This window comes from Heloderma suspectum, chromosome 3 (assembly GCF_057233095.1).
Source record: "Heloderma suspectum isolate Gila_16-S chromosome 3, 16-S_ref, whole genome shotgun sequence".
NCBI classification, from domain to species: domain Eukaryota; kingdom Metazoa; phylum Chordata; class Lepidosauria; order Squamata; family Helodermatidae; genus Heloderma; species Heloderma suspectum.
The window spans coordinates 93,484,412-93,497,251 of NC_139460.1; positions in this window are offsets into that span (position 1 = coordinate 93,484,412).

A 12,840-nucleotide genomic window follows, 5' to 3' on the forward strand; every position below is an offset into this window, starting at 1 on the left:
CATGAAAACTAAATGGATCAGTACAACCAGAGATATGTTGGTATACCATCGGAAGATGGGACTCCCAGGTCGGAAGATGGTCAAAATGCTACTGGGGAGGAACAGAAGATAAGTTCAACTAGCCCCAGATGTGATGATGCAGCTAGCTCAAAGCCGAAAGGACAGCTAGCAGCCGATGGTGCTGGTGGTGAACAACAAAGCCGATGTTCTAAAGATCAACACACCATAGGAACCTGGAGTGTAAGATCTATGAGCTAGGGCAAATTGGATGTGTTATTGGGGAGATGTCAAGATTAAATATAGACATTTTGGGTGTCGGTGAACTGAAATGGACTGGAATGGGCCATTTCACATCAAATGACCACCAGATCTACTACTGTGGACAAGAGGACCACAGAAGAAATGGAGTAGCCTTCATAATTAATAATAAAGTGGCTAAAGCAATGCTTGGATACAATCCAAAAAATGACAGAATGATCTCAATTCGAATTCAGGGTAAGCCATTTAACATCACAGTGATCCGAATATACGCCCCAACCACGGATGCTGAAGAAGCAGAAGTAGATCAGTTCTATGAGGATCTGCAGCACCTACTGGATAGTACGCCAAACAAAGATGTTATTTTCATTACAGGAGACTGGAATGCTAAGGTGGGTAGTCAAACGACACCTGGAATTACAGGCAAGCATGGTCTGGGAGAACAAAATGAAGCAGGGCATAGGCTGATAGAATTTTGCCAAGACAACTCACTGTGCATAACGAACACTCTCTTCCAACAACCTAAGAGACAACTTTATACATGGACTTCACCAGACGGTCGACACCAAAATCAGATTGACTACATCCTTTGTAGCCAAAGGTGGCGGACATCTATGCAGTTGGTAAAAACAAGACCTGGAGCTGATTGTAGTTCAGATCACGAACTTCTTATTGCACAATTTAGAATCAGACTAAAGAGAATAGGGAAGACCCACAGATCAGTTAGATATAAGCTCACTAATATTCCTCATGAATATGCAGTGGAGGCGAAGAATAGATTTAAGGGACTAGATTTAGTAGATAGGGTCCCGGAAGAACTATGGACAGAAGTTCGCAACATTGTTCAGGAGGAGGCAACAAAAAACGTCCCAAAGAAAAAGAAAACCAAGAAGGCAAGATGGCTGTCTGCTGGGACACTGGAAGCAGCCCAAGAAAGAAGAAAAGCAAAAGGCAACAGTGATAGCGGGAGATATGCCCAATTAAATGCCAAATTCCAGAGGTTAGCCAGAAGAGATAAGGAATTATTTTTAAACAAGCAATGCGTGGAAGCGGAAGAAGATAATAGAATAGGAAGGACAAGAGACCTCTTCCAGAAAATTAGAAACATCGGAGGTAAATTCCAGGCAAAAATGGGTATGATCAAAAACAAAGATGGCAAGGACCTAACAGAAGCAGAAGAGATCAAGAAAAGGTGGCAAGAATATATGGAAGATCTGTATAGGAAAGATAATAATATCGGGGATAGATTTGACGGTGTGGTCAGTGAGCTAGAGCCAGACATCCTGAAGAGTGAGGTTGAACGGGCCTTAAGAAGCATTGCTAATAACAAGGCAGCAGGAGACGACGGTATCCCAGCTGAACTGTTTAAAATCATGCAAGATGATGCTGTCAAGGTGATGCATGCCATATGCCAGCAAATTTGGAAAACACAAGAATGGCCAACAGATTGGAAAAGATCAACTTATATCCCCATACCAAAAAAGGGAAGCACCAAAGAATGTTCAAACTATCGAACAGTGGCACTTATTTCACATGCCAGTAAGGTAACGCTCAAGATCTTGCAAGGTAGACTCCAGCAATTCATGGAACGAGAATTGCCAGATGTACAAGCTGGGTTTAGAAAAGGCAGTGGAACTAGAGACCAAATTGCCAATATCCGCTGGATAATGGAGAAAGCCAGGGAGTTTCAGAAAAACATCTATTTCTGTTTTATTGACTATTCTAAAGCCTTTGACTGTGTGGATCATAACAAATTGTGGCAAGTTCTTGGTGGTATGGGGATACCAAATCATCTTGTCTGCCTCCTGAGGAATCAGTATAATGACCAAGGTGCAACGGTAAGAACAGACCACAGAACAACGGACTGGTTTAAGACTGGGAAAGGAGTACGGCAGGGTTGTATACTCTCACCCTACTTATTCAACCTGTACGCAGAACACATCATGTGACGTGCTGGGCTTGATGAAGCCAAGGCTGGAGTTAAAATCGCTGGAAGAAACATTAACAATCTCAGATATGCAGATGATACCACTTTGATGGCTGAAAGCGAGGAGGAGCTGAGGAACCTCATGATGAGGGTGAAAGAAGAAAGTGCAAAAGCTGGGTTGCAGTTGAACCTCAAAAAAACCAAGATTATGGCAACCAGCTTGATTGATAACTGGCAAATAGAGGGAGAAAACGTGGAGGCAGTGACAGACGTTGTCTTTCTAGGTGCAAAGATTACTGCAGATGCTGACTGCAGCCAGGAAATCAGAAGACGTTTACTTCTTGGGAGGACAGCAATGACAAATCTTGATAAAACAGTTAAGAGCAGAGACATCACACTGACAAGAAAGGTCTGCATAGTGAAAGCAATGGTATTCCCCGTAGTAACCTATGGCTGCGAGAGCTGGACCATAAGGAAGGCTGAGTGAAGGAAGATAGATGCTTTTGAACTGTGGTGCTGGAGGAAAATTCTGAGAGTGCCTTGGACTGCAAGAAGATCAAACCAGTCCATACTCCAGGAAATAAAGCCAGACTGCTCACTTGAGGGAATGATATTAAAGGCAAAACTGAAGTACTTTGGCCACATCATGAAAAGACAGGATACCCTGGAGAAGATGCTGATGCTACGGAAAGTAGAAGGCAAAAGGAAGAGGGGCCGACCAAGGGCAAGATGGATGGATGATATTCTGGAGGTGACGGACTCGACCTTGGAGGAGCTGGCGGTGGCGACAGCCGACAGGAAGCTCTGGCGTGGGCTGGTCCATGAAGTCACGAAGAGTCGGAAGCGACTGACCGAATAAACAACAACAAACTCAGCCAAAAGATAATGGAGTGCAATCATCTAGCCTGAATGTATATTCAAACCACTAAAACGCTCCTGGTATCACTTCTCTGAAATCAAGCTTTCCCATTCTGTCCACTAGGAATACAAATATTTCCTGAGATAAAGATTGACCATGGTCATCACATTTCTGTTCCCCTTGCTTGTTTTTCCTGCATCTCACTGCATATTAATTAAAAGTCCTTTTGGGCTTGAGAACTTCAGAGAAATGCTTCACATTGGCTGTGCCTCTGGTAGGGTGTGGGATCACCCAGATAAAATAATCCTCCCCCCCCCCCATGAGGAGCCTTCTCCTTTCCAGAGGTGTGGCTAGCTGTGCTCAGCCGTACCTCTGTTTCCATAGACATGGCCCTACCTGGCTTCAGGCCACAGTCCTAAACATACTTACTGGGGCAGGCTTCCCAGACCCAGTATGTTCAGCTCAGGACTAGCATCAATGTTGAGCACCTGCTGAGGGCCCACACTCCAGCTGGGCCCCAATGACCGCTCCCTGGAGAAGGAGGAGGTAATGGCAGTTGTAGCCCAAGCCATGTGTTAGAGGATTCAGCTGCTCTGGTCTTCAACAGCATAAGCTCAGTTCATTTGGTTCTAAGCTACCTAAAAAAGTATTCTGAAGGTGGAAAGTCCCTCTGGAGCACATATGAAGGGATGCGGAGGCTTTTGTGTCAATTTGCTTCTGTTTGTGTTAACAAAGTGTCTTTATTTACTTGGATATATGTGGGGAGGGAGAGTGGGGTGGTGGTGGTGGTGGGCAATTAGGTGAAGTGTCATTGTGAAAGCTGGTTACTCCTATTCTTCCAAGTTAAAAATAACTCATGTGTCCTCTTTTACAGAGGACAATCTTCTATTTGAAGTGCAGCCAGAGGACTGTCCTCTATTTGAAGGAGTCCTCTTTTTGAAGTACTGTCTGGTCCAAGTCCAGCTGAAAGATAAAGAACCATCAGGAGTTAGCACCTGGGTGGCAGACAGAACATGCAGGCACACAGGTCACCTGGTCCCAGTCTGTTTTGTACAATCTGTTGAGATGTATTGGAATTCCATTTCAATTCTAATAATTTGGTGGTGCATTTGGTGGTGCATTTCTTCTTTTTGGACAATTAATGAGTGGCCACGCTACTTGGAGTAGACCCATTGAAATCAGTGGCTTCAGCTAGTCATGATTAACTTAAGTCCCAATGATTTCAGTGGGTCTCCTCTAAGCATGACTAAATCTGTATCCAACCCATTATAGGTGGGATTTCTTAAGCCTTCTTATCGACATATTGTATCAAAGCACATTACTATTAATTTAGCAGGTGTGCATATTGCGGTGCAAAAATCCGGCAACAGAAAAGGCCGGTCCCCACCCATTCCTAGTTGTGTGCTGCCACCTGCTGGTGGCTTTTATTGCCTTTGCCACTTGCATTAACCACATTTGGGCATTTTCACATATCTGGTATAGAACTATAGTAAAAACAAGCAAACCTCAACCCACAATTAGGTGGGCACGCCTGAATGTTGTGCACTAGTTCAAAAGCAAGGTAAAATGAGATTGAGATTAAATAGTCATTAACTACTTAAGAATTCAATAATTTTAGACTTTCATAAGCTGCAACCTGAGGAAAAGTCATCTGTGACTGGGTGTTCATTAACAGGAACTGATCTAAATGTGACACAGAATGAAGCAACAGCCTGAGGTGATAAAATTCTGGACTGTACCAATTTGGACTGGAGCTGGGGGCAGCCCTTTTGTTAATGTTCTTCCTGCTGTCCTTTTCTCCACCATCTGGAATTCTTCTCTGTGGGTCTGCAATTGTTCCATATATTAATAAAATTAGTATACTGCATGTGGTTGAGCAAAGTAGAAAAATGGGAAGAGGGAAGGAGGAACAGAATGTGTGTATGTGTGTAGACTCCTTTGTACCATACATAATTTTGATCATTTTGGTTGCCCCTTTCTGTACCTTTTCCAGCTCTACAATATCCTTTTTGTGGTGGTGAGATCAGAACTGTACACAGGATTCCTTCCGAGTGTGGTCACATCATAGATTTGCATAAAGGCATTATGATATTGGCATTTTTTAGTTTTGATTCCTTTCATAATGATCCCCAATATGGAATTTGCCATTTTCACAGCAGCCACACACCGGGTTGCACAATCCCTTCAGTTCAGACATCTGCTGAATCTTTCTGAATCAACCTGGTTTGGTATTGTATTTGGGATTCAGCTGGATCTAATGCACACCCCTACTATCCATCTCCTGCCTAGCAGCCTAAATTTGGCTTCCAGGACAGTGTGACTACAGTTCCCACATCATTAGTACCAACCTGCACCATGATTACTGACTCCATCCCAGCACTGTCTACCAGGTTGTCTAGATGATACATGACATCTGCAATCTTTGCATCAGTCAGGCAAGTCTCCATGTCGTCTATACACCCATTATAAACCCACCTGTCTATATCTCTAATGAGTGAATCATCCACTACCAGGAGCTCCCACCCGAGACATATCCTCAGCACAAGAGGATATCGGCTCACCCGCCAAAGAATGGGTCCCTTCTAAGGGTTCATTTCCCTCTTTCTTGGAGTGACACCCTCCTTCCCTGGGACCCTCATTCTCTGGAAGCAGAGGGAAGTAGTTTCTAAATAATCACAATGAAAAGGATTTGGATGTAGTAGGGAATTTTTATTTCATTTGTACAAGGTTTCTACCTGTAGCAAACAGAAAAGGGTTAGGCTGTTGGGCTTCACAGTGCTGTCACAACCACTCCATCAAAATGTCTTTGATTCATCTGTGATTTCTTTTTTATATCTCATACTTATGTATCTCACACTGATTTCAGCATAGATGATGATTAATTCTTTTTGCCTAAAATTGTGGTTTCGTCACCTTGTTTGGTATGGAGAACCACTTGGGAACATATCCTTTCTTGCAGGAGTACAACTAATTTGCATATTTTGTTTATGTACAATTATCATAAAATGTGTTTGCAATTTGCATGAGAATTGTGAATTTTAGCCTGGTTATTGGATGTGTTACATTTCTCCTGTTTTGCCATCTGTGCATATCCCAGCTTTAGACTAAATGCACCAGCTCTTGGCATGCCTTGGGACCTGACAATTGTTGATATCAACTCTTCGTTTACACACCCAGTTATTTAACACAAAGTATTTGCCCTGGAATTACACACCACCCTTCCTCAATCAGGTGCCCTCCAGACGTTTTGGACTACAACTCCCATTATCCCAGGCTGGCATGGCCATTGAAGGGCACCTGGTTGGGAAAGGCTGGCATACACCATCAAGGGGAGAGAAATGCTGAGATGGCCACTGAAAGATGGTGAAATTCCAATTCAGAGATTGCGATTGTCCATCAACAGTGGACTGATGAACACAAATAGCAACAGTCAAATTTATTTGTACAATGAATTGAGAGGTTGTTGGGTTGGTTGATCTTGTTGTTGTTTTTATCTTGCAGGAAATAATTGTCATTAAATTGGGAAGCAGGAAACATTTCTTTCTCCCTGTTGAGTTCTCCAGCCTCTTGGGGGGACTGAAACATCGGAATTGTTCCAAATATTCAAAATCAAGACAAAATTAGGACATTTGGAAACATGTGAGCAGCTGAGAGTATTTTCTGAGCTGTTGGGAAAATTTGCCTTCGAAGTCCCCTCCTCCCCATTTGGGCTAGGAGCATTTTGTAGACAAAAGCTGTGCCTGAGGCCACTATATGTTGCTCCCTCTTGGTCTAAAATGTTCAAGCAGCCTTCAGTTGTTTCACATGCTCAATTATTATTCAGAAAGTTCCTTCATCTGTGTTTAATTTACCTTACCAGTGCCTCAATTTAGTGCTCCAAAATGCTTCTGTCCCTAACACCTTGCAGATGCCCCAAATCAGTGAGGACCGGGGGCTCTGATTTTGGTGGGGCTGTAAATCCATTCTGGGTTTCAGACAGAACCAGCCAGAACTCTAAAGGAGCTAGAAAAGGTGCTGCACCCTATCCCCAAAATAGGTTCAGCACTTTGGATAGCTCCTCCAGCATTCTCTTTGGTTCTGACTGAAACCCAGAATGGATTCACAGCCCCACCAAAATCACACCACCACCCTCCACTGCTTTAAATTGGAATGTAATGTGATGTAATGGCTTGAGGAATGCACAGGGTTGCAGAGGCCTTGGCTGACATCCAAAGGCACATTTGCATAAGCAGAAAGCGAGATGGGGCTCATGATTTTCAGCTAGGGATGGGAGAGGAATTCCTTTGGCTCAAATTTAGAATCATAGATTAGTAGGGTTGGAAGGGGCCTACAAGGCCATCGATTTTAATGCTAACATACCCAATTGCACACCTTCAAACCAATATGCTAATTCAAACTCAGTTATCCTTTGAAATTTGCACTTGTCTGAATTCCTGACCTGCAGTCTACCTTCTAGCTGACCTTCTATTATTGTGGTTTTGAGTAATCCTGAAGCATTCTGGAGGTACTTCATAAACAACAACAACCTGTATAAAGCTTAAGAAACAACACAGTCCCTGCTTGAAGGTTTACAATCTAACAGACATGATAGAAAAAGAAAAGGAAGATAGGGAGAGAATAGGAAAACAAGCAAAGTCGGGCACAAATTCTTCCTAGTTACATAAACATGATTTCAAGTTATGGTTCATGATCCAGGCAAGGCCTTCATGTTTTTCTAATAAGTTATAGTGATAAATTCCTAATGAACTGCTATCCAATGCTTGTCCCTATTACCCAGAATTCTCTACAGTTCGATCTTTTCTTGTGTTAGAATCAAAGCCACATTGGACAATCCTATACATTTCTACTCACAGGTAAGTCCCCTTGGGTTTCAGTGGGGCTTACTTTTAGGTAATTGTGAATAGGACTGCAGCCTTATTCTTCCTGAGTGGCAAACATACTGAGCAGTAGCCAGGTGCTCAGCCTTGTCAATTATTCCATCACTTTTATGACATTGTGATGGTGTGTGTCAGGAGCGCTGCAGTAATCCAAAATAACAGAGCACCGATCAATGGGAACAGGTTCCCTTTCCAAACATCACACAATGTACAATTCCATCAAGGCAGAACGCTGAAGCTGACTGTAGTCAGAGTTCAGAGTCCAGGTTAACCCTTTGTAATATTTGCCTTGTGATTTAATCTCCAATGCCACTAACCTACATTTGTTTGAACACCAACTGGTCTCTGCTTTGATGCTGCTCCTACAGGCTTTGGAAGCTGTTTCCCCACGTATGCGTTACCTCTTTACAAATTTAATCACTTAATTTTAATATCAGTAAGAACTCTAAATGTCAGCTGAGTGGAAACATTCACTGTGAGGCAGACTGGAGACATGAATACCAGTGTATACGTTTGCGCAGAGAGAACACAAGGCACAGTTGGTGGGTTACAATTACACAGTAGCCTCCCTTTATCAGGAGACTATTTACACCGAACTGGAGCAACAGATCAAAGAGACAGGCTAATTTCAGTACACAGTGGACACAAACAAAATCATCTCCCCACCTCCCCTCTAAAAGAGGTTGGATGAAGGAGATGGAGTTAGAGAGGAAGCTTTGCATGGAGAAGGTCCCAGGTTCAGTAAAGGATCTCCAGTAAAATGATCAGAGTAGTTAGACCAGTGGTCCAACTCAGTGTAAGGCATATTTTTAAGGAATACATTTGTTCAGTAGGAGCATCCAGGCATTTATAGTGAAAGGATGTCAGTCTCTGTGGGGATGCCATTTTTGGCAGTGTCCCTGAGGCAAGGATAAAGTGTACAGCAGAGTTAGCAAAGATGAGGTTAGCAAAGATGAGAACAGAGAAAAAAAAGCCAGGGAAACATTTGGTATGCCCCTCAACAGTGGGTTCAAATAAGGTTGGAACTCTCTGATGTAAAAGACCCCACAGGTGATCCTATGCAAATCTGCTTGGAAGTAATTCTCAGACAGCAGACCTCTTTGGACAGCAGATCACTGTGTACAATAGGATTTTGTACATAAGCTGAGTGCATATGGCAGCGTTCCCCAACCTGAACCTGGTGCCTCCTAGATGTGTCAGACCACAACTCCCATCATCCCCAGCCAGCACAACCTTTGGGGAAGGCTGCTGTACAAGATCGTCATCATAATTGTTCTTGTACAGAATCCATTGGTTTCACTATATGGAGATGTTTCTCAATTAAATTTCTGACGTGTTTAACAGCCCTTACATTAGGACCTCTGCTTTCAATAGTACCTTGCAAATTTACTTCAGATTTCTTGTTTCTGAATATATTTCTGCGAAAATGTTTTTCTTTAGAAAACAATAAAGTGGACAACAAAGGGGCATATATTTGGCTGTATATTTTAACCAATGGATACATTTTGGAAGTGTTAACAGGAAATAATAAATAAATGTGTAGTTTCTACTTTCACTTTAAAAAGAAATTAAAATTAAACTAATAAAATATTGAGGCAAAGTAAAAACATCAACTCCCCCCTCCCCGAGAAGTAAAAAGGGAAACAGTTTAAGTATAGAAAAGGAAGCCTACAAGAAAGATAAAAGTATAGAATGTGTTCCTCTAAATATGTTGTGTAGTGCCTGAACATGATAATAAAAATAGAAAAGTAATAATATTTTTAAAAACTTAAATATAGATCAAGCCTGGACTGAGGGAGGTGGGGTGGATTGGATTAGATCCAGAGACATGTGCTTAATCCTATGCATGTTTAGACAGAAAAAAAGTCCTACAACTCCCAGCATTCCCCAGCCAGCCATGCTAAGTTCTGGTGGTGCAATTCAGCTTTCCTACCTCTGCCTTCTGATGGAAACCCATTGTGCCCCACGAAACTCCCTTGAGGATGACAGGATATTCTTGAACGGTGCGGGATGTTGTCTGGGTGGCTGAAGTTTGAGGGCACAGGGGGACTGGTGAAATTGGTGACCCCCGGTGTAGCAGCAAATTTTGCAGCTCAGCTGCTCGTTGTGACAGCCCCACAGCCACACCCCCAAGGAAAGTCCAAAAATTCAGACGGTTGAGTTGCTCCATATTCTGGAGCCAACAAGTCAAACACATAATGCGTTAGATGAATGAAACTTCTGAAATGAAACAATGCTGCTGAGCCATAGAAAAACTGACACTTTCTGAAGGATTAAATTGGAGAGTAACTGATGTTATACTCAGGGGCGGGGGAGTAAGAAAACATCCTCAAAATACATTAAATACTCAAAAGTTCCACAAATGCTTGCTTTAAAGGATTTTTCCTAATGTGATTTTTCTTTTTTTGCTTTGTTTGAATTGCCTCTTCACAGGAACAGACCCCTGGCTTTGCAATCTCTCCAAGAGACCTTCTGCCAGCTGCGAGAGATGGCCTCAGCTCCTGTGGGCTGGTGGATAAAAAGCTGGGCAGCCTGGCGGCAGCATTAGAGAGGGTTGCCCCTTTGGGGGGGGTGAATGAGGGTCACATGGTCTGTGGAGCAGCAGAGCGATGGACTGTACATCTGCCTTCTCGGTTATATAGAGTGGTGCCATTATTGCTTGTTGGCAGGAGAAATGTGTTTTGGAAAGGCACAGAGAGGTGGAGGGGTACAGAGTGTGACCACTGGAACACTAGAAGGTAGAGGGAGATATGGTGGGGAGAGGCAGCTGGGTCATTATGGGGTGGGGAGTGCAACAGGGTGTTGATTGCTGCCAAGCTGTCTCCCATATCCGAGAGCCTGAGTAGCCCTGCTGAGAGGCCCCCTGGGTTGAAGGTACTGTTGCCGAATGCCAGGTTGATGTATAGGAAAAGCAACAGCCAACCAGGACTTGAGCCTGGATGGGCATGTCAACTCGGCCTGCATCACGGAGACCAGGTTGGATGAGACTGGGGGAGTAAAGTGCTCCCAACTTTGTCCACCTGGGTTCTCTGTGTTGCAAGAGCTGGGGGATGGGGAGGCAGAGTCGCACTGGTCTATGGTGATTCTATCCCCCATCCAGGTGCCCCATCCCACAGTCCTTCAGTTTCCAGTGTGGGTATCCAAAGTTGGGTGTTTTGGACAGAATAGGGATCCTGTTGGTGTACCACCTGGCCAGCTGTTCAACAGTCTTTCTTCTGAGCTGGCTGTGGTGGTCTCAGGGTTGGTGCTGGAATCTTTGCAACTTGTTGTGCTGGTGGGCTCCAACATACATGCTGAAGCCACCTCATCAGGAGTGGCTCTGGACACATCATCATCATCTCCTCACTCATTCAGGCTCAGCAGGGCACACTTTGGATGTGGTCTTCTGTGTAGGATGGGATGATGGTGATCTGGGGGTGGAGGAACTTTCTATAGTTCCATTGTCATGGACAGATCACTACCTGGTGGGCTTTAGACCTGCTGGAACTTGTTGCCTCTGCCAATTAAGGCGATCTGCCCCAGTAGGATGATAGATCTAGATGGTTTTCTGATGGCTCCTGGGGATTTTCCTGTCACCTCAGCAGGCAATCCTGTCAAAGTTTTGGTTGATCTCTGGAATGGAAAAATGGCCTGGGTGGTTGACATGATTGTTCCTGAGCATCCACTCTCACAGAGTGAAGCCAAATGAGCCCCCTGGTTTTCCAGGTTTTTGCAGGTGATGAAACGAGTGGGATGTTGACTAAAGCAACATAGGCAGAAAACTTGGAATGACTCTGATGGAACACAGCTTAGAGCTCATTTAAAAGCCTACGCTGTGGCAATGAGGGCGGTGAAGAAATTGTGTTTCTCTGCCACCATTGGGTCTGTTTAGAGTCACTCAGTGGAGCTTTTTCAGGTGGTCAAAGGCCTGTTATGCTCTGGCCCACAAGAAGAAGAGGTGGATCACTCGATAGCCCGCTGTCACCAATTTGTGCAACACCACGGATAAAATCAATTGTATCTATGTTGATTGGATGCCATAGTCGATACAGGTCTGGTGGATGTAATTTTGGCTCCTGCTTGTCCAGTTATAGTGGATACTTTTCAATTTGTACAGCCTGAGGATATGGACAGGATCCTTGGAGAGGTGAGGCCTACCATGTGTGCTGGCCCCTTGCCCTTCCTGGCTTACAAAAGCAGCTGAGAGGGAGGGGGACTGGCTGAGTGGGTAAGGGCAGTGTTGAACACCTCTTTACGGCAAGGTGCGATTCCAAAGGAGTCCAAAGGAGCTTTCTTGCCCAAAGGAGCAAAGACCTTTGTTTAAAAAATTTCCCTCCCTGAACCCAATTGTGTCAGATAATTTCTGGCTGGTCTCCAAGATTCCATTCTTGGGCAAGGTGCCGGAGAATGTAATAGCTTCTCAGCTCATTTCTGGATGAGACAAATTATCTAGATCCATTCCAATCTGGCTTCAGATCTGGTTATAGGACAGAGACTGCTTTGGTCACTTTAGTGGATGATCTATGCTGGGAACTAGACAGAGGGAGTGTGTCCCTGTTAGTTCTGCTGGAACTTTTGGCAGCTTTCGATACCATAGACCATGGTATCCTTCTGAGGCATCTGTCTGAGATGGGACTGGAAGGCCTTGTTATATGGTCCATACCTTCTTGAAGGGGTGATCTCAACATGTGGTGGTAGGGGCTTCCTGTTTGACACTGTGGCCATTGGCCTGTAGCATCCCTCAGGGTTCGATTTTATCCCCCGTGCTATTGATCATGTACATGAAACTGCTGGGAGAGCCTGTCTGGAGTTTTAGGGTTTGGTGTTGTCAAGGGCTCCTTGGCGGCCTCTCTCAGTCTCATCCAGTAGCCAAGTACAGACACAGACAAAGGGATTCTTTTCAAAGCTTTATTCCTCTTTTACAACTTAACAACTCTACT